This window comes from Phyllostomus discolor, chromosome 4 (assembly GCF_004126475.2).
Source record: "Phyllostomus discolor isolate MPI-MPIP mPhyDis1 chromosome 4, mPhyDis1.pri.v3, whole genome shotgun sequence".
In the NCBI taxonomy this organism is placed as follows: Eukaryota; Metazoa; Chordata; class Mammalia; order Chiroptera; family Phyllostomidae; genus Phyllostomus; species Phyllostomus discolor.
In genome coordinates, this window is record NC_040906.2 from 158733404 (window position 1) to 158746286 (window position 12883).

A 12883-nucleotide genomic window follows, 5' to 3' on the forward strand; every position below is an offset into this window, starting at 1 on the left:
AAATTAAACAATTCCATGCTGTTATCAGAAGCAAACTAGTATTATAAAGCAATGGAAGATGTATGACCCCCAAAAACCTATTTTACACAAAATTATAACTATCTTTCCAAAAACAATTAAGTCCTTGAACTTTTAAAATTAAAATTATTTAAAGTACATGGTGAACCACTAAAATACTGCTGTTAATCCAAGACTCTTAGGCATTTTATAACTTCACTTTCTAACTAACGATTCCCTATTGTTAATTATTCATTATGTCCAAACATGCTAAGTACAGATTTCACATTATGGGAATATAGTTTTCTGGAGCTGACAGTTAATTCAGACCAACTAAATTAACTGCCTTACACATCACAGATCACCAGAGAGTGTTTAATTTATAACTCTTACCATTATTTGTTAGGGCAGTCCACGGCTGGTTGGCATCTGGTGTGCTGCCAGCTACTCTTAGAAATCACTCACCCCCAGATAGAAAGGTCACATGATACACAAAAGTTGGCATTCATCCATGTGTCCTGAAAATTGCATGCTGATTTCAGGTACAAATGTTGATATGTGACATTCTTTTACCTGTAAGATAAGAATTTTAGAAAATATTTTAATTTCCAACTTAGGACGTCAACTATCCCAAAAGATTTATCACAGATAGACAAAGAACTTTCCCAATGAAGAGGCTACACTTTTCTGAATTTGTGGACTATTATGAATAATTAATATATTTTGTTAATTTTATCAAAAAATATATAAAAACATAATATTGAATCCCTTATATATAGAGGTTGTAAATACAGAGTTTACAGTCAAACTACGCCAATAGATACTTTATTGGCACCAAATAGTGTTTTTTAACATTTGGACTAGTTTGCAACTTTTAACAATCAAGAGGACTGCAGTTAGGACAGGCCTGAGCTCTCTGGGGGGCTGCCATTGTTCCCGGCCAGCTCTACCTGTTTACAACCCAGGTCCGACCCCTGTCCACATAGAGTAGTCAACCTCTTATCTACACAAACAGGGAAATCAAACATATGTATTTTTGTACCTGCAAAATCTTGAGCTTAACTTCTCCTAAGCAAAATAAGAATATACCAACTTTTCTTTAGTAGAGCAATGTGCTAGCCTTTCAAATCTTTAGCACTAAGACTATAAAACATCATAATTTATAAAACACATAAGTAGGCTTATTCTCTGGTAACTGCTGGTACCACCTTTGTATCAGATATATACCGGAGCTCCCCCAGGGTCTACCAGACTGAGTTTCTTGAAAAAAGGAATCTAGCCAAAGATCTTCATTTCTCAAAGTACTCAGCACACAGTCAACACAAAAATGTTGACAGAAAGGTGGTAAGCAAGCAAACAAATGTATGTAAGTCTAAAATAATTTAAAATTACTTAATAGCATTCTATCTCTCAGTCAATCCCAACCAGACCCAAATACATTGAAATGCTTGACAAAATGTAACAAGTAAAACAGTAAATTAACAGCTGAGCTTGAAACAAATAAAAAAAAATATCCAGAGTTGAGAGAAACAAAGAGGAAGTCCAAGAGCAGAAAGCAGGAGTTAAATCTAATATGGCTCATGGAAGCAGTTATAGGTCCTAATGGTATAATTTCTAACACCCATGTAGAAGTGTTATTTCAAGCCATAGATCACAGTTGGAAGTAACTTCATAAAGCCAAAACTCAGGAAACATCACCTTATCCATGACACCAGGCATATGAAAACAGCTCACCGGCCAGGAAGCCCAAAGAGACATTACATTAACGTACACAATGGGGGAAAGTCACCAGAGTAGAATCAGAACCTTTTCTGGCATGTACTGTGCAACACAGAGTGAGCCTAAATTCATACTATCTTCATGGTTTAGAATCCATACTCCATCCCCAAGTCAAAAAATTTAGAAAGTAGTCGTCCTAAACTGGTAAAACATTAGGGACCTGTTAGGGGCAGATGGAAAACCTCTTTGCAGGGATGCTTCCACAACACAGGACAGAGATTAAACCCTTCAAAAGATGCCTCACAACAAAAAGTGACAGACCACAAGAGAAAACGAACCACCATGAGGGACAGTCAGTAGGCAGACTCACTAAATGGAAGAACTTGTAACCTAAGAACAAAAAATAACAGCACAATCCGAGCAACACTTTTTGGAGTGACAAGTTATTCATGAAAATAACTAAGGTGCTTCCATAGCACATGTTCCCAGTGCTGATGTATCATGAATCAACAAATCAGATTCACCTCAGGACATAAAATACCAACTGCTGAAGTACATAGGTCATACTATAGATGTGGGGAAAAGTAATTAGCTAGTATCACTTGCTTACACAAGCATTTCATCTACCACAAGGATAAATGTCAAGAAATTTTTACAATTGCACAAATCTCAAATCTCTCACACCAAAATTTCAAATGATATGGCTTTTTCTTTCACCACATACATTTTATTTCAAAATAGGCCCCCAGGTAAATTAAGAAGGATAATTTGCGAAAGAAGTTACCTAGTCTCTCTCTTTCTTAAAAGAATAAGAATGAAATAAATTTAAACTATAAAAATGAAATTCAGGAAATAAGCAACAATGTATATGTATCTGCCTCAATCAACTGATCAGCTAATGTGGAAGACTAGATGTTTTATTCCTGTAAATCTTCAAGAGAAGGACAGAATACCATCTGCCAAGGTGGATGGATGAATTTGACTATATAATTTTTGGACATCACCTCTCACTCCATAGTCTATAAATTGCTTCAACTAAGCTCCTTTCACTTTCTTCATAAAACTGCAATTATTAGAAAGTAGTTTTATAAAACCAAAAAAATCTGCAAAATAAGGTATCATTCATGTGAATGTTCATACTCGGCAAAAATATTGAGACAAATTGTGAGAGTCAAATTCTATTTGACATACAAACCACCAACTTCATAGCTGTTTCCCAGCTAGCTTTTACCATGTAGATTACAGGATAATATCAAAAGCAGCAAGAGTGTCTTATGGGCAATATCATTTTTAGGCTGTGTTAAAGTCAAATAAAATTTGGCACTGAGGCAGCATATATAAAAGTGAGTTAAAAAACTGTAAATATACATATTATATGTTCAAATATCTTCACTGTATAAGAGAAATGTAAATGGTGCTTTATTTTTGCCAACTATAAATAATAACCTTTAATTTTTTGTGAGATACAGTTAAAATGATAAAAAATTTGAAAAAGCAAATACATTTATTCTTTTACAGCAACACTATTCAAAAAAAATCTAATAAAATTAAAAATCTTTTTGAAAATAGACAAGGCATAGATCTTTAAAGAGAATGTGTGAACCCATTGTTAATAACATATTTCACTGATTCTCAAGTCCTTTTTAGTCAACGAGGATGACACATAAAAGTGTTTTGTGGGTGGGAAAAAATACATGGAAAAGAAAGGACGGCACATTCTACTTTTCCCTGGGAAATGAAGCCGAGAAAGGGAGTAGAGGCACAGCCTCAGCAAAAACCAACGCAGAAGCCCATGTACTGTCAGACTTCTGCCAAGGCATGGAGGTGATTTGTAATAACCAACAAATATCCTGCCCTGGCTGGCGTAGCTCAGTGGATTGAGCATGGGCTGCGAACCAGGCGTCAGGGCACATGCCTAGGTTGCAGGCCATGGCCCCCAGCAACCGCACATTGATGTTTCTCTGTTTCTCCCCCCCCTCTCTCTCCCCCCCCCTTTCCCCCTTCCCTCTCTAAAAATAAATAAATAAAATCTTAAAAAAAAGTGTACTTAAAAAAAATATCCTAGTAGGCAGTAAACCAACACAAATGATACAATAACTCTATTTTGTAAAGAGAATGGTATTCAAAAACAAAATTGTTTTTCCCACCTGGTGCAAATAAATATTAGTCTGGTATGCTAAATTTTTCCAAAAGAGTGATTATAAAAATATACCTCTTGGGAGACATTTTCCTTTCCAGTTCATTCAAAAACACTTCTTTAAAGATTCTTGTAACATATAAAAATATTACATTCCATTTATCAAAACATCATAATTAGGAATAGGGTGACTTTTATTTTATTAGTTGTTTAATCCAATCACTTATCTGCAATGATTATGCAGTGAAAAATTCTCAGCAATGCACTGAACTTTTAGACTAGCACAATCAAGGAAATAAAACAATAGCCATTTTAACTTGTATCATGAGACTTTCACACTCCTTGGGAAACAACCTGCTTTATAGGACGTGATTTTATTATAATACAACTTTATTTTCAACTATGTCTTTCATATTATAGAATGCTTAACAAAGTTAAATAATACAATTACAGAGAAAGCAGTAACAGTGGAAAAGAGAAATTGAGAGGCACAGACAAGGGAGAACATATGTTTACTACAGAGATTTGAAGTGAGATGGGGAGTCGATGAGGCGGAGAGAAGCAGGATGGCAGGAACTGCAGAGAAGATGGCTTGTGCTTCAGCAGAGGAAAAGGAAGGAAAGGAAAGGACTTTTCATGAAATAAACAAAAGGAGGCAATGGCAGTGAACTTGAGCCAGGGTCACACAAAGGCTAAGTTCAAAGGCTAAATGATGAAGGAACCTGAAAAACAAGTTTAACTTCAAAAGAGAATTCTTGACTTAAAGTCAAAAGAAACAGAAAAGGACAGGCACAGTAAGGCAGTGTTATATATTGAAGGCAGTCATAACATAATACTTACTTGCAAAATACCCCACAGAAACAGGTCCATGAAGTAAGAGAAAAAAAGAGCGTTCCAGCAGCTTTTGCAGCACCGAAAGGTAATAACAGAGTGCATTATGTGGCACCAGATCAAGCAAAAAGGCCAAACCTTGTACGTCATTTCTGTATTCTGCTGAAACTGCCCAAGAGACACTATTTTGAGGAAAGGACTTTGCTGGTTGACTCCAGAAATCAAGATATGGGAAAATGGAGGAAATGATCAATCAAGAAGAGTGGAATTACAGTTGAATTTGGTGCAGAGCTGACGCTCATAACCAACCCTCTTTCCAGGCCGCCCCCTCAAGGTTTCTATGGTACCACAGGCTATTATAGCCCCTTCTATCTCTCAACTGCTTCTCAGTCTCCTCCTGGGTCTTCTTCCTCATTCTCAAATGTATAGAGGCACCGGTAAAGGAAGGCTGTCTTTCTGATGAAATGACACCCTAGAACATTCCACCATCGTGGCACAAGTCTTCTCCCACCACGCTTGCTGTATACCCACCGGAGCTGCACCTGGGCTTTTCCACCAAGGCTGGGTTCCTCTGGAATGCCCTTGTATCCCTCAGTGGGGCATCCTCTCACCCATCTTTTAAGGTGAGGTTTAGATCGGACCCCCCACCTACTTCTTTGTTCTTACAAGTTGTATCATTTCCCACATGTTGAGATAACTTTCTACCCTAATAGAAGTGAGTTCCCCAAGTTCAGTGAACATGTCCCAATTATAACTACACCCTTAGGGCCTAGTATATGCCTATATGCTCAATAAACATTTGTTCTGTTTTTTTGAAAACTGTCAGAGTACATGGCAGAAGATAATTAAAATAAGTACAGAAATGAAACCAGTGACTCTTTAAGATGAGAAGCATGTAGGTAGAACAAAAAAAATGAAACAAAAAAGTTCTATATCTTGATATAGAGGGAAAGAGGGAAAAATGAATAAAAAACGAAACACAATAGGTGAGAATCAAATGTATGAACTTCTTTGAAGCCATCCGATAAGGGAGCCTGTATATATATTGAAATTTTACTGTTCAAAGAGAATGTAAAAAAAGTAGTAACTTCTCTTAGTATAAAAGCAGCCCCTGAATATGTAAAAGACTTGACTTTGGCCACAAAGAAACTCTGATTGAAATTAAAGAAAGATTCATAAAAGAGATGATTGGACAGTTAAAAGAAAACTATTTCTCAAATACAATTTTTTAACACTCCAAAACTGTGTTAGGACCATAGGGTGATTATGGGGAACTGAAAAAACTATGGATAAAAAAGAAATTTATCAACAGAACAAGAGAAAAGAGACAGCACAAGAAAGGCAATAATATAAGAGCAAGGGTAAAAAGACTGGTTGATACTGTTCTTAGCAAAAGCATCCTTTGCCTTTATCATAATTATTTACATTCCAATGTACTATATCAGAGACTTTCAACCTTTTTCATCTCAGGGCACACATAAACTAAAAATCTGTGGCACATCAAAAAATATAATTTTTGCCAATCTGACAAAAAAAGATATAATTCTGCTTTACTTACACAGGACAACTATTGTTGTATTGGCTGTTGCCATTTTTTAATTTAACAATCTAAGGGAAAAGAGGTCAGTACCTCTCGCTAAACAGTATGGTGCTGCATGTCTTAAAATTCTTGCTGCACGCCAGTTGAAAATTGCTGTACTGTATTGAAAAAAATGTAACAATGTCAGGAAGGAGAGTTCTGGAATGGAATATTAGGACTTTATGTGCCTCTCTTCTTTTAAAAAATTTCTCTTTCAGTTGAAACATTTTATTATGATTATAATTTTTAATCAACAAGTCCTCAGTATAGAATAAATAGGTAGAGTTCTTAACTGAACCAGGAGGATGAACAGGGATGAACAGGGACAATACAGCCTCCTATCCAGCTTTAAAGCTTCCTGGAAATCCAGGTAAGTAAAGCAGAAGGAGAAGGTGGGGGGCTGGGGAGGGACAACGGGGGACTGTAAAGGCAGAGGAAAAAGCTAGAAAACCAAAGAGGCAAACAATACCTCTCTTCCAGATATATACAAAAAGTACTGAAACCCAGTGGGCACTTCAAGCCTTCTGCTGAGTTAATGAACAAATGGCAAGAACTTATCAAGAAGTGCTAAAAAGTCAAACTAGGAATGGACTTGTCCGAAACAAGAGATAAGATTCAGAATTAATTTAAACTAGAAATTAATAATGGTTAGTTCTGCAGAATGTTTCTCTCTACTCTTCTTTCCTAGACTTTCTTTAACAAGTGTATCTAAATTTATGAAATACTGCAAGGGGCATTTTCAGAGCTGGCAGGGATGTTAACAATCTTTAGTAGCAAGAAAAAAAGAATTGAGTCAATTTTTTTTTTAAACAAAGCAGAGCTGTAGGATAAGTGAATTGTGATTTTCTGATATAATGGATCTGGAAACCCTCTTCCTGCCCAAGGTACTACATCACAAAGTGACAAGGAAGGGCATGTTTCTAATTACATAGTTATGATAATAAAAAATACCTTTGATACAAATGTCACTATGCTATGATATCTATATATTTACCCATTTCACTGTTAATTGATGGGTACAAATAAAATCTGAATGGGAAGAACCATGAAACTAGCATAATCTTAAATCTTCAGCAGATACACAATTTATATTTAACTAAAACCTGGAATATTAAAAACTAAGGATACTTGGTTGAGGATAATTTTAATGGACTCAACTAGAGAAAAAATATATCCCTCTAACTATTAAAATGACAAAGTAAATATGAATTTATTTTAGCCTAATACTAGCTATATGTTTTGTACATTAAAATAAAGAACATTTTACATAATAAAAATATTCTGAATTTAGTTAGCTTTCCTAACAAAAGTCCAAACACAAGCTCATAGGTATGTCACTGCGAGCCATTCAACCTAAGAGTACTATTTTTCAGAGGAGAAGACACAACTCCTCCCCACCCCCCAGCCATTTGGGAGGAATAATGGTTGTTAATGCTGCTGTTGAGTTCTGTTTACATTTACATTGGTGAAATATTATGTTATTTATGTTATTAAATATTTTACCACATTTTGTGCTTCAAAATTTTTTTTCCTATTTTCCTCCTCTAAAACCTAGGTGCGTCTTATGGTCCAAAAAAATATGGATAACTAAAATAGTGCATAATGTTATTAAATTAATTTTGGGATACACTTTATATTCCAAAAAATGTACTCCATTTTAAGTGTACGCCTCAATGACTTTTGACAAAGGCATATACCAATGTAACCACTACCAGAACCAAGATACAGGATATTTCCATCAGCCCAAAAGCTTCCTTGGTGTTCCCTCCCAGTCCCCCATCCACTCTTTGTACCTGGTAAAAACTGATCTCCTTCCTGTCACTATAAATCAGATTGTCCTTTATTCTAGAGCTAGATATTAGTGAAATATGTATTCTTTTGTGTGTTTATTTTGCTCAGTATATCTTTGAGATTTATCTCTGTTATGTTTATCAGCCATTTGTTCCTCTTTATTGCTGAATCATATCCATTATATGGACATATTCATTTACCTGTTAATAGACATTTTGGTTGTGATTAGTGCCAAAATGTTTCCAAAATGGCTGCATTTCATATTTCTGCCAGCAATATAAGAGAGCTCTTTCTAGTTGCTCCACAACCTCACCAATCATTAATATTATCAGGCATTAGCCATTCCAGTGGGTGGGTGTTGGTATCTTCTGGTTTTAATTTGCAGTTATCAATCGACTAGTAATGATATGAAACACCTTTTCATCACCTTATTTACAATCTGTACCTTCTTTAGTGAAATGTCTACTTTGCCTATTTTTAAAATAAGGTACTATTGACTTGTAAGAGTTCTTTATACATTTTAAATACAACCTTTATCAAATACATGGTTTGCAACTATTCCAGTCTATGCTTGTCTTTTCATCTATTTGATGATATCTTTTAAAGAGAAAAGTTTTCAATTTTTATTAAGTAAAATTTACCTTTTTCTCCTTTTATGGTATTTTTGTATGTCCTAGCAAACATTTTACTTGGGTAGGTAATATCAAGCACAGTTTCAAAAGGGAAAGCCCTGGAACAGGTAGTATTTAATATCTGACAACTGAGAGCAGTTAATTACAGATTAATAAAATTTTAAGATGTCAAATTGTATGCTACAAGCACTTCCAGTGGAAATGCAAAATGATAAAGCCACTCCTAGATGTTTACCCAAGTGCACTGAAAACCTATATTCAACCAAAAATCTGTACACAAGTGTTTATAACATATTTATCCACAATCATTCCAACCCGAGGAGATCCAAGATGCACTTCAACAGGCAAAAGGATAAACAGTGGTACAACACAATGAAACACTACTCAGTAATAATAAGGAATGAACGCTGATTTAAGCAACAGTTTAGATGAATCTTTAAATGTATTTTGTAAGTGAAAAGAAGCCCGACTATGGCATCTTTGTTCAATTTCATCTATGTGACACTCTTGAAAAAGCAAAGCTATAGGCAAGGCAAACAGATCAGTGGTTGCCAGGAAGTCAGGGGAAGAGATAGGGGAAAAGACAATAACTAAAAAAAGGGCCAAAGGAATTCTTAGGATGATGGTAATGTTCTATATGCTTTTCACTTCTTTGTTTTGGACTAAAACAAGTCAAGCTGGAAATCTGATACCCTCGTATTAGCTTGTTTATGGGCTTAGTTTATTAGTCTGTTCTTGACCAGCACACCCTGAAAGATACCTGCCTTGTCCTGCCCATTCATTTTGCCCAAGGCAAAGACTGATCTCAGCCTCAACCACTCACTGGGCATTAGGGTACCAGTCTGGAAAAGACAACAGTGACTTTCACAACTTCAGAAAGATTCTGGACCAGGACCAAATCAGTCAATATAGATCTGCACTGGGGGGTTGGTTGTGTGTGTGTGTGTGTGTGTGTGTGTGTGTGTGTGTGTTTCTAGCCATCTTAAAGACCAGGGAAACAAGTTGGGCAATTAAAGCAAATGGTCTTTAACAAATGTTAATACAAAAAAATAGAATAGTTTTAAAATAATAACTCGTATCTTTAGTGTATTTCTTACACTAAAGAAATAAACAAACGTGAAAATGTGTATATACACAAAAATGATCCCCGTAGTTTTGTTTGTAATAGAAATAAATTTGGAATTGGCTAAATATCAATAGGGGATTGGTTATATATTAAAATTTTGGGTTTGTTCCTACAATGAAATACCAAAAAGAGTTTAAAAGGACATTGTTATATGCACTGACACAGCTTGTCATCAATTATTACTAACTGGAAGTTATAGTTAACTATACATAGTACACAGCCATCTTGAGATGACTGTAGACTTACACACATTTATTTCTAATATCTGAAAGGAGAGAAAACAAATGATTAAAATTTACTGGGTCACTGGGCAAGTAGGCACACAACATATTTACTTTCTCCTTTGGCTACTTCTGTAGTATTGTTTAATTTTAAAAATGTATACATTTATTTTATGATCTCATAAAGTTTCTAGGTATCTTTCATAGCAATACTTGGAAATCCATTATATTTAAGATGTCCAGTAGGGATGGTAAAATACAGACATGGGGCTGTTCCAGGGGTCCCTCTATAGGCAGTCATCCCTCAGAGCTGCTGAAACCAGGTACATACAGCCCTGCAGAAGAGCTGCTGAGGGGAGAAACACCACACTTAAAATACACAGTGCAAATCAAAAGACATGCAGATTTTGAATCTAGCTCTTCTCCATGTACAACTCCGAGGAGCAACTCTCTGTGGAGAGCTGCGAGTTAGCAACAGGGAGGATTTAACAAGTTAGTGATTAACTGACCATGAGAAACGCAAGCTTAAAAAATTATTTCAATAGTCAAGAAACTTCAGAAGGAGGGTTAAAAAAGGAAATCAACTTACCTGACTAAATATGTTCATTCCAAAAATATTTAGTCATGTTAACAATATGCCAGGCATTGTTAGAATCTCTAGCCATTAAAACACATTATAAACCTAGAATAGTAAGAGCAGCATGGTATTAGCAAAGGAAGCCAGAGATCACTGAACAAAAGTTCAGAAGTGCCAAGGATAAACAAGAACTAGAACCTATGATAAATATAGTATTTGTTATCAGTTGGGAAAAACTGAATTCAACATATAATGATGAATTATATGTTGACAATTGGTTAACAATTTTGGGGGGAAAAAACAGTAGAGCCTTACTTCCTTTCTTACCCTAAATACTGTGGAGGTAGGTTAAGGATTTAAATATGAAGAATAAGACCACTGAAAAATACTAGAAGAAAACAGAAGTGGAAATACTCAATCCATGTAACAAATGGTCTAAGAAGGTACTAGAGTTAAAACCATGGAGTTAAAATGGATTATCAAAGAGGATGGGCAATGAGACTAACACAGTGAAGAAAGAAGGGGCAGTTTTTATTAAATGACTACATTTCAAAATAAAAGATAAGCAGTTAGCAATATTTTAAGATGCCATTATACAGACGGCTATAATTGCAATACTGGATCGTGGCATTAGTAAAAAGAAATTAACCATCTGACATTTAGCTGACCTGATCTTCAAGTCCGTAACAAAAAGGAAGAACATGAAAATACAGGATTCAGAGAAGCCAATATTTGGCACAGCAGTTAAAAATTTTTTAAACTTGGTACGGAAGAAAGAGATGTGGAAAGAAGAATCCGATTCAACGAACGATTTAAAGAATGCCTACTATGGGTGATGCACGTTGCCACTGGAAATGTAAGTACTGACCCTTTCCCCCAAGAACTTAATCACTGTCGGAGAGTTTGGTGAATCAGGAAAATCTCTCTACTCAACCAAAAGGTATAATATGTAATACAGCCAAAGAAGCATGTAGTGAGCTTTAAGTGGGGGGTGGGGGGTGGAAATGTGCCTAAAATCTGAATTTAAGAAACCGAGGAATGCACACCAGAAAGCAGTCAAGAAATGTAGCTTATGTTCTGGAACAGCCCAGAACAAGCAAGATCCAGCACCTGGTGTTTGGGAGTCCTCCAGGGCTTAAAGCCTACGCAACTACCTGACCACAGGTTTGTACGGTCTTGACTTTCTAGTTATTTGTGTATTTCAATTAGTGCATGCAGTCTGAGACTATGGCAATGAGTACTTGGGAAACCATTGAAGAAAAGCAAAACCACTCCTCTTGTTCACATGTTGACAAGGAGGCCAAGTGGATGTTCATCACCACAGTGCACTTTAAGGACACCCCTAAACTTTGAAACAAGGCTGCTGCAGAGTATCTCGTGGCGGTCCTGAATGAAGACATGGGCCTGGTCGGGCAAAAATCACAGGACGCCACCGGACTATCAAGGAAGCACACACAGGAGCAACAAATACAGACGTGCAGGTGGCCGATGCGGGGTTCAGAGCCACAGAGGGGCTGCGGAGTCACTAGAACCCGCAGACGCCGCGATGTAAACACCTGGCGCCGCTCACCAGCCGAGGCAACGCCTCAAGCCCGGCAGGCAGACTAATGTGCAGAAAAGCGCCCGAGTGCCCAAGCTGTTCTCAGGGTCCCCAACAAACCCTGCAAACGCTGCGTGGGCGGCAGGGGAAGGGAGACGAGAGCCGATCTCTACAGTGTGCCCAGGCCCCTTAAGCGTGGCGCTCCGCCCAGGCCCGGCCCTGCCCCCGCGCCGAAGGAGGAAGACAGAGACCGGATGAGGGAGAAACAAAACTAAAAGGCCGTACCCTGAAGGGTCCGGGTAAGCGCGCGCCGAGGGCTTCACCAGCGACCGGGCAGCGCGGAAAGGCCAGGGCCCGACCACAGCCCCCGAACTCCCGCCTTGCTGCGCGACCAGCCGATCCCGCCCAGCACGACCCGGAAGAAGGAGGGCGGGACCAGAGGAAGGCGGGGCGCTGCTCCCCCTGGAGGCCCCTGGAGGGGTCGGGACCGCCCTCTCCAGGAAGGAGTGCTCCCAGTCCTGCGCGTACCTTTAAATTGCTTTGTTGCTTCCTGCGGACAGTGTTTGCGAGTCCTCCGCGAAAATAATTTCTTTCCGGAATCCACCTGCCGGCTGTAGAGAAGTTTTGCTAGGGATCCTTCAGTACAGAGTTGGGGAATCAGGTGATGCCTAGGGTTTGCGGTTGGTAGAATCTTCAGAGGAGAAGTGCAACAAAGTTGCGTCTTCTAAAGGCG

General features: G+C 37.6%; 1 protein-coding gene across 5 annotated transcripts in view; it reads right to left on the minus strand.

Moving 5' to 3' along the window:
- FBXL4 (F-box and leucine rich repeat protein 4) overlaps positions 1–12572 on the minus strand; it is a 68243-nt gene extending 55671 nt beyond the window's left edge. The window contains exons 1-3 of one of the 5 annotated variants that reach the window (XM_028508967.2): positions 12436–12572; positions 10623–10715; positions 391–570 (exon numbers count right to left, since the gene is read on the minus strand). The gene's annotated coding sequence lies outside the window, so the exon portion shown is untranslated. Of the gene's footprint in view, positions 1–390; positions 571–10622; positions 11498–12435 lie in introns of those variants that run through there. The other 4 variants (XM_028508966.2, XM_028508968.2, XM_036024508.1 and 1 more) reach the window with 4 other exon arrangements.
- Positions 12573–12883: the final 311 nt, after the last annotated feature.